Source organism: Microplitis demolitor, chromosome 3 (assembly GCF_026212275.2).
Source record: "Microplitis demolitor isolate Queensland-Clemson2020A chromosome 3, iyMicDemo2.1a, whole genome shotgun sequence".
NCBI lineage: Eukaryota > Metazoa > Arthropoda > Insecta > Hymenoptera > Braconidae > Microplitis > Microplitis demolitor.
This window is the reverse complement of record NC_068547.1, coordinates 22842748-22858651: the sequence shown is the minus strand read 5'-3', so window position 1 is coordinate 22858651 and position 15904 is coordinate 22842748. Positions and strand designations below refer to the sequence as shown.

The following is a 15904-nucleotide window of genomic DNA, read 5'->3' as shown; positions in this document are numbered from 1 at the left end:
TCTGGAGTTTTACAGTCTCCGAACTCAGATTCTGTCCTCACTTTATAAAGGAGTATCGTAATTGCTACTTTTTTACCATTTCCTTTTGTTATTCATTTTCATACTTTACATTCTCCATTCATCTTCCTAATTTATTTTTTTTATTTCCACTTTTTGTTTCCTTCAAAAGACTCCACAGAGACGAGGATATTGTATGGCCAGTAGAAATTAAAATATATGTGCTTTGCAGTTGAAAAAACATTTTCATTACAATTCAAACAGATTCTTAAGGCAAAGTCGTACGAAAAAAAATCAAATAAAAATTAACAGCCGCCATTTATTTTTAAAATAATCCACTATTTTAAAACCGTGAAATATTTTATTTGACTTTTGAATTTTTTTATTTCCCGCTTCATTCCTGTCTACAAGTGCATGCGTTTAATAATCCGTTGGTAGCAGTATAGTTGCGGGAGAAAGAGAGACAGACCGTGTATCGAATAAACCACCGACGTACAACGGACTACACGAGAAAACTTTATATATATATATATATATAATACATTGTGTTAAACGTTTCGACATATAGCCAAGCAGATTTTATCGTGGACATTTTACACCGGGAAAACCCCAGAATTATACCCGATTATTCAAATTTGCAGCGCTCGCCGTAAGGCAATTCACCACCGAGCCAATTCAAATTTATGCAAAAATTTAACCAACGCGAATTCACTCATCTTATTAATATGGATCAATTTATAAATTTATTTCTTGCCCTTTTTATATTTTTTTTTATTACACATACATATAAATATATAGTTTAATACCCAAGACTCTTTAATTATGATCATGAATATATATTATATCATGAACAGATACTTTAATATATATTTATATTACCCATGTACATATATTTATTTTTTGCAATATAAATTCTAATCGAAGCTGAGGCGCTTTGTAAATTAATAGCAATAATAAATTCGTATTTAATTTTGTGTTACAGAAAATATGTCACGTCAGGCTGAATCTTTGGCAACGGACGTTAAGAGTAGCGTGTTTCAGTGAGTATTTAATTATTTAATTCATGCAAATATTCTGCTGTTTTAGATAATAATGCATTCAAGCAAAAACTAGGTCGTATAACAAGCTGCGTTACGTACATACTCTAGTACATTCTCGCTTCTAATCAATACTTAATAAGCTCGCTATTTATTACACGTACATTAACAACATAATTACTCTTATAATTATATTAGCTATTTCGTATTCATTTTCTCCGCGTGCGGAAAATAATTCACTTGTTAGGAAATACTGTGCGCCTTTTTTTTTTTTAAATTTTTTTATTGATTGGGTTGTCGGAAAAACTGAAATTTGTCGAACAAATGATTCTATTTATTATCAAGTGTTTTTTTTTTTTTTTTTTTTTTTTTGTATGGAAAAAAAAATTTTTAATCAATGGAAAAGAATAATAACCATTAAAAAAGCTCAAATGAATCAATAATAACCAATTGTACTCAAGTGAAATATTGCTCGTCATTGTAAAAAAAAAGTTGCATAAATCATATATGTCGTATCGTTGATGGTGTACGATGAAATTCCGTATTCCTGGTTAGTATAGGATAGACTGGTCTCTGACAATACTGTCCAAATGACGGTAGTCTGTACCAAAATGTTATGTATAGTACGTAAACTACTACCTACATAACGTACGTGTATTTCATATATATATATATAGCCCATGGCATGATGGGAAGTAAATTCTCTCCCGTTCCCCCAGTTAGCCTGACCCAGGCACGCAGTGATGGGCTCGTCGAAACAACCACTGCAATCAGCGCACTTCAAAACGACTCTTCTTTGTAAGCTGAAAAATTCCAAGAATTTTCTCTGCTCATCACGCGAATACTCATTGGGAATCAACGCACGATTTACCCTGTAATCTGACGGTGTATCTGATCCTCATTGATCCATTGATTAAATAAATAAAAATAAAAATTCGTCAATTTAAATTCGAGTGAATAAAAAAAAGTTGATTATAAGGTGTGGCAGTAAAAAAAAATTCGAATAATCAATTGTAAATATATTTAGCGCGACTGAAATTTCGTATTTTCGTAACGTTATTTGTTTAATTTTCAAAGGAATTTATTTTTATTCTTTATTTATTTTATTTTAAAGCTCGTTTATAACTCTTGCTAGCTGATTGAGAGGCTCTGGTGTAGTGTAGTGAGAGTTTGCTTCACGCAAATGAAGAATTGTCAGCCGAATACGTTTCGGCGTGGAGGGCGAGTAGGAAGGTGTGTGAACAGGAGTAAAAAGATGTAAAAAGAGTATAACACATGGTGGGGGGTTTCGGTGCATGAAAAACGGGTGGTAAAGCGGGAGATGAATGGAGTGTAATGCCAGACTTTGGCCTGATTGTTGATGCTTTTCCCTTTCTATTCGTCCTTTTAGTGTCGATCTGTCTATCCATCGGAATTTTCCTCGAATATTTCGTCTGCCGATGTCACTTCCGCTCTGCAGATAACCTCTACCTGGATACGTTTTACAAATTATCTCCACTTCATCCATTTATCATAATGCCTGGATTTTCAAATTATTTTTATGCTCGATTTTATTGGCCTCATTGAAGTTCACCAATTTAGAATTTATGTAATCCTACAAATCGAATCATATTGTGCGTCATTGGCTATATTTTTGAGGTTTGAAAATTTTTTTTTAGGGTTTCCAGTTGATTCAATTATTTTCGGAGCAAGGGAATATTAGAGAGACATAATAAATACGAGTGTGATTTTTTCGATTAAGGTGTAAATTAAATCAACTGTGAATAAAGATACAATTTGGGTTCATTGATAACATCCAACGGATTTTTACAACAATGCCAAATAATTCCAATTGATTTTCAGGTTTTTTTTTTCCTGCGAGCTATAGTCTGAAATTCGATGGTTGTTTCCGTCTGGGTCTTTGAAGGGACAATTCGTTTTGCTTTTTCTCCTATTTCTATTTCTATTACGGGCTTTTGTCACACAGAAGTTGTTAACGAAAAATAGTAACATTAAAAATCAGATGTATCCACGCACCAAAGTGAAAAAATTTTTTAAAATCCTCCGATGTTACACAGAGTTGATTAATTATTTTAAAATAATTAAATAACTTTGGTGTTTTTTTATGGTTTGATGAAATAACATTACATATGAATATTCAAGGGGACCGAAAAGAAAAGAAAAGAAAAAAGGAATGAAAGGGAAATAAAAAAAGTGAATTACGAGTAAAGAAAGGCAGCTCGAGGTCGAGCACTCTTTTACCTCCTAAATAATAAAACTGAAAAGGTAAATATAATTACCCACTCGTAACATGTTTGTATGCCGCGTAAAGCAAGTACAACAATCGCGAGACTCTTGAGAACGGGTCGCTGTGAAAGAGTCACCCCTCTTACTTCTCCCACACGACAAGGATTTCGTACAACGAGACAAATTAATGTTTCAGAGTCTCATCATAAGATTACTACCCAATTTAATTTGTACATACTGCTTCAGGGACACTACCAGTAGGTTTTCCTGCTACTCATTCTTACATTATTTTTATATATATATACCTACTTCATATCAACGCTATTTCCATCTACTTCATTTTCTTATATTTTCATACACAAAAAAAAACCCAGTACCAATATTTAAATCTACAAATTTAAATTACGCATGAAAATTCAAAATATCTAAATTAATTTGTTTGATATAAGAGCAGCCGTTCCCTAAATAATTTTTATATTTTAAATAAAAGATGAATTAAAAAAAAAAAAAAAAAAAGGTGGAAAAATATTTTTACCCATTTTTTTTTCCATGAAAATTCAATCACTCGTCTGTTATTTCATAAAATAAAAATTTTATTTTTTCTATTCACTTTGCGAACAATCAAATTCCACATAAATACCTCAATAACTTTTATTAAATCGTACAGTGCCGAGTATAAAAAAATTTTTCTATTCACATAAACATATACAGACATGTAAAGCCAATAATTTTTTTCAAGCACATTTATTTATCTATAAAAATTCAAGATACAGTCCAGTGGACGGTCATGTAGCGTTATTAGTACGTTTTTATATGTGTGTACTGAGCACCCTTTTTACGATGCACTATACGGTACCATAATGTGCATGCAGTCCTTCAAGGGTAATGGGAACATATGGGAAGTAGACGCACAGTCGATATAGTCCGCGTATGTGTAGCGTCAAGTGCTAGGGGTTGTAGGGTTGAACAGAGAGTTGCCATAAGAGAGAGAGAGAGAGAGACTCAGGAGTAGAAACGTGGGGGTGTAGAGAATGCGAGCATACGAGAGGGAAAGTATGCACTCGAGTACCTACACGAGCATTTTACGTATGTGGAAAAGTACCTATTGCATAGGTCGGTAATTGGCCCTCTTGATCGCCAAGTTCACTCGTATCGCGAGCTCACAAGAGCAAGTAGAGGGAGTAGAGAGAAACCGTTCGCTTTTCAATATAATATATATTTTCCATTGGTCGTTCTACGTCATCCTTTCTTGTACCAACATCTTTACATCTAATTCCCCGTCATTTTTGTCGACCTCCCTCATATTTTTCTACATTCCCATCAACCTATACCCTATACTATTTTTTCTATTATAAGGATATTATACTATGCATTACTTTTCATGCCGTAGTGCGTACTTTCATCATCCATTATTGCTCTTTTTAAATATAAATACGATATTGGTAATGGCTTAAAATTTTCTGTGCTTATACTTACCAAGGGAGAGCCGGACCAAATGGGAACGCAGAGGACGAATGAACTCTTTTTGCTCCGATTTTTCTAAATCTTATTGTACTTGGCATATATGCTGAAGCATTTAAACTTCAGAAATTTTTAATTTCTAAGGAAAAAATTTTTTCTTTGAACTTTGGTCAAAATTCCTTGAAAAAATAAAAAAAATTGAAAGAAAGTAGGGAATTTTTTAAAAATAATTCCAGGTTATCTCAAGTCGTCTGAAGCAAATTTTGCTGGCTCTAAATAAATTTTTAAAAATCTGAAAATTAGTTTAATATTTATTCAAAGAAAGTGAGTTACGATTTTCTGTGTTTATTTATATTTTTAAACAATGAAAACTATATATAATTCTCGGGAATCCCTGCGGTGTTTTCTTGGTATAAACGACTCATAATTGTCAGAAGAATAGAACCGAGTGTACGTATAGACAGTGTGCGAGAAGGGATATAGAAGAATAATAAAAAGAGAAGCGACTTGAGAGCAGAGACGAGACAAGAAGCATAACCGGGTTTGGCACTTGTTTGCCTTTCGACTCTCTCAGTTTCAAATTAGGGATGCTTTTCATTTGTCTGACGTCTGCCCCGCCCTCATGGAGCTCCTGTGGTAGCTTCTGCTAAATTCAAAAGTGACCGAACCCATGATCACCGGCACTACATCCACTCAACTTGCTTGTCGTCATAATCTTTATCATTTAATGTTATTAATACGTAATATTTAATTTTTTTTAAACTCTCATCCTCTCATCTTCTCTATAATTTTCACTCTCGGATTATACTTTTATACCCACTAAATTAAAATATTATATTATTTTTAAAATTAAATTCAAACAAAAAGTTTTATAATTAAAATTTATATTTGAATAAAATTATAATAAATTACGAGATGAAAACTTTTTGTGAGCATTGTCTGCTAATTTTAAAATTATATAAGACACTGATTAAAATGTGTCTCTGACCTTGTCTTGAAACTCTTGAATTTTTTTCCAAACTGAAATTAAATTTTTCACTTAAATTAAATAAACTTACGTGTCAATTGAAGACTCGTTATTTTATTTTTCTCATTCCCAAATAAAACAAGACCGGACCAACAGTATATATAATCAATGAATAAAAACTCTGGCACACTTGCAATTAAACTTTTTAATTTCTTACAACTTTTCCATCTCCACTTATATTAAATTAACTCTTACATACTACAATCAAGTCCAATGAAATCTCAATGTTTTTATACTTTTCCGGGTCCCTCATTGTCTTGATTTCACTGGGAGTATAAGCTGGAAGCTCTAGTCGAAGCTTGAATCAACTTTTCATTTCAAAAGACAAAGGGACTTAGACAGTAAAAATAAAAGTTCTGACAAGTGTATACTTGTGCTTTACTTAGGATAGTGCTTGGGATAAAAAAGAGAGTGTAAGAGAGTAATGAGAAATGAGTGGTGATGGTTTGTGGTAAATCCACAGGATGTGGTGTGTATGTACAATTTTACTCATGTTTTTATTGTTGGGCAACGGTGTATAACAGATCCTTGAAGCGAAAATACAAATTATCCGGCGCTGTATCATCAAATCTTGTGTACACGGCCTTCAAATAATTCATTTAAGTTTATCAATAAAATAAAAACAACTTCAAACTATTGATATAACTTTCAAATAAAAAATATATGTATAAATAACTTGATCGATAAAACTAATTAAAGTAATTAAGTCCAGCCGCGATAGCATCGATTACTTGTAGATAAATATTATAGTTTAATTAACAATCGCCATTACCGTTTTATTTTTATCAGTAAAAAATTATGTACAAACTTTTCGATGGAGTAAAAATACAAATTATTATCTCTAGTCTATTCTGGTTAATCAGAAAAGAGGAATAATGTTACGCGTAAATAATTATTTTTTAATTAAATTTTTAATGCACAACTAAATAATTAAAATATATATTAAACTTAAATAAATAACTAAAATAAAATGAAAAAAATAAAAAAAGGGTATTCTACGCGGTATTTTTTTTTTACTAATTAATTAAAGTTCATTTAAATTAAAATAATAATTAAACATTTATAATTCATTGTCTGTATTTACTTATATAATTAAAAAAAATATTAATTATAAATTAAATTAAATTTTCAGCGACTTTGTTAATAAAAAATAAAATAATAATAATAATAATATAATTTCATCGTATATAAGTACAAAATAACTAAGATAAGTAATTATTTCAAGTAATCTCCACCTCTACTTTTCATTTTATCTCCGTTCTCGTCTTGGCAGCTCTCTCTTTCTCTCTCTCTCTCTTTTCTCTCCCGCTAGCACGCGAGTCGTTCAATTAACGGAATACTGTTGTCTTCCCCCACTGTTAGAACCCGTCGGCGGCGGCGACCATCCCCCGCGAAACCCGCGAAATGTTTCACTCGCAAAGTAAAACGGTGGGGTTGTGAGTAAGGGAAACTCATACATCTACAAGTATATTTATATACATATACACAGCAGTAGGAAAGATAGGATGAGAACCAACGGGGAAGTGAAATGAGGGAGATAGAAAATGTTGATGGTGATGCCCCACCTCTAAAATACCCCTCCGTCCCTCCATAATAACATGTGTGCCCCTCTCTTTCGACTACAGTGTGCTGATTCCCCACCACTGGAATCTCTTGCCACCCCTCGTTCTCTCCACACGTCGCGGATAGCCCCACTGACTCGCGAACCCACCGGCGAGGTGGGGGTAGCTCCACCGGCCGCACTCGCTCGTCTACCGCCGTACCGAGCACATCCGAAGTCTAAGCTATATCCACCACGCAATTCGCGTCTCGCGTGTTTTTATCTCTTATCTGGAAAAAGTTTCATTTTGTGATTTATTTTGTAGTTTTTCAAATTTACTCGCAGTCACAATCTCTGTCGATCCTAATAGTAAAAGCAACACCTTCAGCGAATTATTGTGTAGACTATTGATAAAAATTTAATTCGATTGGAAGAAAACCGACAAACAATAATCGCGATACTATTAATGGGAGTTAATTGCACGAATGTGTGAGTATCGAATAAATGTGATAGGTGATACGAAAGTTTTATCACAAAGATCAGAATAAGTAGTAACATTTTTAGTGTCTGATCACCGACGGACGAATCTACTTGCGATTAAGTAGTTACGCACATCACCCCATCGTACAAACGTCAGTGTAATTAATATCAATTTATATATGTAGGTATCGCAATCGTATTTAATTAATGCTTATTGTCGTAATGGATAATCGATTCGAGTGATGAAAAAAACAAAATAATAAATATTAATGTCATCAAAAGCAATTAGCCTGTTTTTGTGAGCGACATTAATTAAAACTCGGAGGAAAAATAATTTGACGACGCGATTTGTGTAATTGTTTTTTAATTAAAAAAATAATAATTGTTCTAAATTATCATTAGTAATTTATCTTAACTAGTGGCGCAGAGTGATCTGTCGTGATAAAAAAAAAATTAATTAGTAGAGTAAGCTGGTATGTGCCAGTAAGTGAAAAAAATAATTGTGGAATCCTAAACAGACGGTTAGGTTGTGCCAGTGATATATTAATTGATCATTGAAACATTGTGAATTATTTTATTTTATTTTTCATGCAATAGATAACAGCCTACGCATGTTGTGCGTCAAGGTGAGTTGGCTTTGTTTTAATAAAATTAATAAATTTAGGGTCAATTGGTTTGCAGCCGTAATTTTTTAATAAAAAAGATATTGTTTTAATTCAGTAGACATGTAGACGATTCGACGTGCGGCTCGTCGGCCGAACGACTGAATGCGCGTAAACACTAGCGTTCCGTACACGGCAAGAAATTTCTATTTGATAGCAGACTCAGCACGCAGGCGCTTCACCTCCGCCACGTGCTCTATCCTATTACTCTCAGACTATCAGCTATTTTTTTATCACCATTATTATCATTTATCTCCCTTATCACTCCTATTTTCTTGATCAATTTTTATCACTTGAATTAATCAGAACCGGCAGTGAAAGAGTTTAAATTAAGCTCAATATTTCTTAAGCGTTTATTTATTTTGTACACTTATGTAGTAGACATAATCTAGACTGGCTTGTTGCCAAGAAACACGAATCGTTGGCTTAGAATAATCGTAAATATCAAAATGTACCATTTACAAGCGTCATCAAAATTTCTTATTCGTTTATTAACTACATAACAATATTACATATATACATTATTGTTATTATTATCATTATTATTTTATTTTAAACTCCGTCCACTTTGTTTAATTTGCATTACATCGGCTCAAAAAATCCCTGCCGAGCAACGTATCGCTCGGCCAATTAGTTTAGCTCCATATCGAGTCACGTGCCGATAGCATCAGTCACGTAATTAGGCTCTTATCGAGTTGCACGACTCGAACAATATTTTTCTTATATATCAGACTCACCTTACACTCATCTACATAAAACACACACTCGAAAAATTCAAATAATTACCATTTAAATTTATATTAATCATTTTTCAAATTTACCTGTCTGACCAAAAATACGATTTTCGGTGACCTGACCCATTTTCAAAATAAATTATTCAGAAGTCGTGTTCGTAAGTACACGGACAATTTATTCAAAGCATTGAATTGATACTACAAAGTATAGAAAATAAATTGATCTCTCTTTTTTTTTGTATTTAAAATCACCGTCAGCGTCATGATCATTTCCAATTTATAATAGTTATAAATATACACCCGAGCGATTTTAGTATTCAATTAAATGTGTCACGTGTATTTGTAAATAGACTATTAAAATTTTAAACTCCGTTGCGTCAAGTAGAAATGGTCATTAGTGCACAGACTGTGTACGTATGTATCCTATCAAATTAGTGAAATAGTTAAAAAAAAAAACGTGATTACGTCTTTTGAAGATTTTGTCAAGCGTACATAATTAGCTTTATTAACTTTGAATAAAGTTTTAGATGCAGTAAGGCTAGTAATGATAATAAATTTATATAAAGTGGTAATAGTGTTTGTGTAGTTTAGTGCAACACGATTATAAGCTGTCTTATTTTTTGATAATGATCAGCTGTATACAACAGATATATATCCGGTGTAGTAAGAGCAGTAAAGAGTAGAGCTGAGAATTTCCTGGACTTGGTCCAAAGACACTACCCAGTAGCGGACTGCTAAAAAGTTAAAATAATATTCCCACTGCCACCAACATTTTGACATTTTGGCTCACCGGGTTCACTTTTTATTTTATTCTATTACATTATGACAATTTAAATAACAGGAAATGAGTATTAATTTTTATTTATATTTATAAATTAATATATGTATATATATATGGACAAAATAATACACTGCACAAACTGGGAGTGAATACGGGTTTTATTTCAATTCGAATTGATTCTGCGGCTCAAAGTTCTGGAGTATTGAAAAAAATCACCTCGCATACGGATTTTTTTTTGGTAGAGTGATTTTGGCGGGTAGTGGATTTAATTTTAACCTGTATCTACTCCGATCCGGGGTACAAATTTTCCCAAGTCAAAAAACGAATTTGGTTTTAAGTCTCAAAGTTCTCAATGAGGTTTTTGAGGATCGATTTATAATTTAAAAATTGACAACAGTATGGAAAGTTATCCTATTGTTTAGTCCTCAAAGTAGCAGTTACGACCAATTTTACCACTTTGAGGACTAAACTGGAATAACATAATCTGGATTAGAGTCTCAAAATACTCAAAACATACAAAAATAATTTTATCCATACATTTGAGCCTCAAAAATTTCATTCGACGTATTCTCTCCCCTACCTCTTCTATTTAAAATTTTTCAAAGTTGATGATTTTGAAGTCTTAGTTTATACTTTAAAATTGACAAATTATTCGCATTTAGGCCTTATTATTCTCATTAAGAATTTTTAGTACAGAAAGTAGAGTTACTTTATAGGTGGCAAATAAAACATCAAAGGAATTGAGGCTTTCGGAGACTAAACAAGAATTATTTTTTTTTTTTGGGTTGAAAAACGTTTTTTCCGAAGTTCACTCGACTCTGAAAATTTTTGGCAGCATATATATGCGACTTTTATCTTTTGTATTGTCATACATATGCTATTTCTTGTACGAAGACGGGGTCGGTAAAAAATAAACGGAACAACAGTTGACTAATCAATGGTATTAAAATAAGAATGTATGTACGTATTGCAGTGTAAATTTGCTCTACAGGTTTGTCGGGGATTTAAATCGAATTATTTAAATGTACAGCTGAGGCAAATAATAAAAATTAAAAATCTTTTGTCACGATCATATATAACGCTATTGTCTTCTCGAGTTAGCTCATTGTAGTGTCACACACAGGTGTAACGGATTGTCGAGTTTAGCTGCTATAAAAGCTTACTAACCAGTTTAATTTGTTATGCTGAGAAAACCTGCTGCTTTGATGCTTTTATTTTCTAGGGAAAGGTGTTCTAGTGTTACAATTTCATTGTCCTACTGTCATCCGTTACAGCTGCTTTGATACTTAGCTTGTTATGAAATTCAAAAACGTCGCATAATTATAATGACAAAAAGTTCATTATTTTAATTATTTATTTAACAAATTAAAATTACAAAAGCTGTATTAACTTTAAAATGAATCGAGTATTTTAATAATAAGTTTAATTAAAGTTGCTTCTTTTATAAAATAATTTATCTTCATAATACGAAAAGGAAAAAAAAACGCTCGACCGACTCACTTTAATTTTTTATATTAGACTATAAATTTAAAAAATAAAAAAGCTTATTAAATTTAACAACTCGCCGGAAAATTAATGTCTGACATATAAAACAAACCTATAGATGTTACACATAAAGAGACGTCTCAGTAGGTCTGGGTTGTTGTTCGATCTGTGTAGTAATAAAGGATAGAGGGGTATTTTGCAATTAAATGACGTCGCGTCGTCGTAAAAGGTCGCGTACCAAACTACACTTTGCTATACAATCTACACTACAGTTCCTACACTAGACTAGTAGCATATGCACGCGTAGCTCGCGAATTAAAATGTAAATATTTGATAAGAGTTAATCCAGAGCAGGTGGATGAGTATGTCTAGAGGTTGAGCGAAAGAAAGTTAAAGAAAGACAGAATGGGAAGACGAGCGAGGGTCTGAGACGAGGAGGACTAGGCCCTGAGGGGTATTTTTTATTACCAGTTTTTATTGGCCGTGTAGGTACACCCCTCCTCCTCCTCCTCTCCCGGTTCTTTCTCTTTCTGTTATACCCTCTACCCTCGGGTCTCTGTTTAGCGCAGGCAGACTATAGCAGCTCGTTTTGAGCCCCTCAATCCGTCTCTCGCCCTCTCCGAACGACCTATTTCAACTCACCCTCAGCAACCCTCTCACTACTCGGCCGCTTGCGCTACCTCCGTGTGAACCCGGACGGGAGAGGGTTGATTAAAACTAACGTTGTGCCAAGAATTACCCCGTGAGATTGAAAATTAAATTAATACACTAAACCCACACCTTGGCCCCGCCGCCGCTCTCACTCCTTTAGTTTAAACCTCATACTCCATCTAGCTTCTATCCACCCCGCGGTCCTCACCTCTCGCCTCTCGCCCCTCATCCATTCTCACTCCCTTTCTACCCGGCGGGCTAATTAGGTATATAATATTAATTAAAAGTTAAGTGCCACGTCGTTTTCAGCTGCAGCGACGCGATACCGTCGTACTGGTATACCTTCACGTTTTCCTCACGTTCATGCGACGTCCGTACAATTCATAATACTAAAAAAATAAGAGAAATAAAAAACTTAAATTAATAATAATAAAGAAATGAAAAATATATCCACTTGAATATTCAGTGGTAATAATTAAACCGATTATTAATTTACGTTATTAATAACAACAACAACAACAACAGCAACAGCAACAAAAAGACCTCAGTATTAAAATAAAAAGAAAAATTAATTAAATTTTATCCGCGCGCTGAAATACTCTTATACTTACTCTTACGCGGGAACTTTAACTAATAATTAATTTAAAAACTTTGAATTAAAAATATTTAATATTTTTTAATTCCGCAACTTTACAGTTTGCGCAGAATGTATGCAGGTATTTAAAAAAAAAAAAAACCGAGCTTGCATAAACGTAAGCCAGCTTATTATTTTTACGCGTCACGTACGATGAGAAAATGTATATCGGAAAGTAGTCGGGTGTGGACGGTACTTGGGGCACACCGATATGACTATCCGTTATTACTTCGTTGGCTGCTTTGGTGCATTAGCTTGCATATACATCCATTAATATTGTCCGATAGGGTACTACTGTGCTGCAGCAACGACTCTATAGGAGGACTATCATCGAGCAAAGGGGTAGAAGTTGCACTACATGGAAGTAGGTAGAACGACCGGTCAGGGAGCTCACAGCTCTGAGTGGGAGTTACTCTATAAGGTATAAGGCAGTCCATTAACGTTAATATTATAAACGTTAGCTGCCCTCTCTGGTCATCTACACACACGCGGATCGTCATATACATATCACATTTACCCACACGAGTACAATTGCTCGTGTCTTCTTGTTTTACTTGTACATATATACTCATGCAATATATGTATATACGTAAATCGTTTAATGTGTGACTGTATGTATATATATATAATACAGATACTAGTACATACAGAGAAGTAGGATATTCAGGATAGCTCTTAGGTGTTCCGTTACCGTACATTATCAAGCCACGTTCTATGACTAGATCTTCAATGAGACCTGACACTTGCTTGTCGGCCCCAATGGCCTATTAGTGTAATTAGCCTCGTCATTTAAATGTTTTCAACGTTCCCACTGTTTATAATCCCCATAAATTATTTTTTAACATAAAATTGTTTTAATTTTTAAAGACAAGCTGAGCCGAGGGTCAGTCAGTAGTTTTTAGAAACCAAATGATACTAAAATGGATGGATTTGATTTAAAACTGGAGACGGTATGTGAGATTAATTAGGCAATTAACGCAAGGCTTTTAAAAAATATAAATGAATTTCGAGATTTATTTGTAGTATAATTTGAAATTAAGAATTTAATTTAAATGGAGAGATTAATAATTATAAAATATGGGTCTACGGGTGTCGTCGAGTGTGTGTGCTGTAATCAAAAGTAGACTTGGGGTCTGTGGAACAAGTGTACCCTCGAATTAGTACATGTACGAGGGAGCAATAGTCCAGGTCTATGCAAGTCTCTGTATACTCATTCCAGCTTTGTTGAGTGGTTCCAAGTCCGCTGCGAGTATTTAAGCGATAGAGAAAACGGGGATGAAAGTTAAAGAGCGAGAGAGAGAGGGATAGTAATAGACAAGGGAATGAGAAACGAGGAGGGTATGTAGTGCTACTCCAAGCAATAACATTAATTGCTATAAGCTCAATCACAACGAGCTGGCTGGATGTTGGACCCAGCCAAGGTACCCAACCCGAGGTCACACGGCTTTTAGATAATTGGATGAACTATTTGATCAGAGATAATTGAAAAATTGCTCTCTCCAGCCGGCAACGACGAATCACTTCCCCAAATTGCTCCAACTTTATCACTTTTTTTATTTTATTATATTTTTTTAAATTTTATCTGTATCACTCATATTGAAATGGGTTTCGATTTTTTGATAATAGAGTCATGTTATATATCCACAAACATGTATACATACCTATACGTATATATTTATACATTTATTCAACATATATATATATATGAAGAGAAGCGTGGCTGGGTATTGGAAGTAGGAATTTCACTGTGGGAATTTGAGAGCCCCTGTCTGCCAGAGAATTCTAGGCACTCCTGACGTCTGCTTAATTAATTACTATCCGCGGTTTTAATTAGCCCGGCAGAGCCTTCGCTTGCTCTTGTGCTCTATGGAAAGCCGTGAAGTAGTCGCTACCACTAGAGACTTGTATTGGTCTTTCTATATATACATATACACATATATATATATAAATTTCTATGTACATGATATACAATTGTGTTGCTTAAAACATTCGAGATGTATACACTCAAGGTACCTATATAAATATATATAATACGAAAATCCAATGGTATTTTATATATTAAATCTTGGTAAAGTACATACTTAATTTAAATTTAACTGTTAATTATATTTACATCAATGTCACTTCACTCCAGAGACCTGCTATAAATACTTATTTTATTTCATAATTGAATATTTATTACCGTATATATTAGTGTATATATATTTTAGTTAATTATTTTTTAAAAATTCAGGAATAAAATTAGTTGTTTATACATACATAAATATATATATTTATATATATATGCACATAAATGAGTGTCTATGTCTAGGTAGATGATATCCGCATTACGGTTGCGCTCAGCAAAAAAAGATACGGTGAGACCAATTAAAAGTTTCTCTCTTTACCTCGCGCGTTTCTTGCCTTACCTAATTTCTAATTACGATTCAGCTATTGCGTATACCCGAGACATGTTTGTCGATGCCCCAACAAAAATTACTGACATTTAAATCAACAGAAAAACCTCCACTCGTATTTATATATTTACTTATACACACATACATAAATTTAAAAAATATATATCAGTACAAACTTGGATTACAGTTTTAATTAAAAAATTATAATCACAGCCATTGTGTCGATAATTAAAATGAATGTTATTTATTAATATTTATAACAAAGCGGCTCCAAAGTCGCTGACTCATTAATGCGGATATGGAAAAAAATATGAATAATAATAATAGAATATAAATAATAACAAGGCGTAGTAAGTAGTAGATTACAGCTGTTAGATATTTATTCCAACAGAGAATAATAATTGAAAGACGATTGTTGGTCCTTGAGATTAATTGAATATGAGGCAATTACCTCTTACACTGTGTATCCGTCATGTGAAATAATTAAAAGTCCCCTCGTTTATTTACTCCCTCTTATAACTCGTTATTATTTTTCTTATTATTCTTTATTATTTTTTATTTAACAACCCAGGTATCAACTGGCTATAGAGAGACGATGATTATTATGATGATGAGTTCTCGTAACGTCGACGTTGTTATTACGTAGCTTCAACATGAGACATATACATATACATATATATACATATATATATTGTAGCACACTCATGTAAATGTAGTTAGATGCAGTTAATATTACGTCAACCAGCTGACTTTAAAAGTGAAGTTTATATATATATATATATATATATATATA

At 33.2% G+C, this 15904-nt stretch overlaps 1 protein-coding gene across 2 annotated transcripts in view; it reads left to right on the top strand.

Moving 5' to 3' along the window:
• Window positions 1–15904, top strand: part of LOC103575219 (LIM/homeobox protein Lhx3) — a 108464-nt gene that overhangs the window by 35167 nt on the left and 57393 nt on the right. Inside the window, exon 2 of one of the 2 annotated variants that reach the window (XM_053737621.1) lies at window positions 980–1037. The gene's annotated coding sequence lies outside the window, so the exon portion shown is untranslated. Of the gene's footprint in view, window positions 1–979; window positions 1038–7508; window positions 8395–15904 lie in introns of those variants that run through there. The other variant, XM_014441897.2, reaches the window with a different exon arrangement.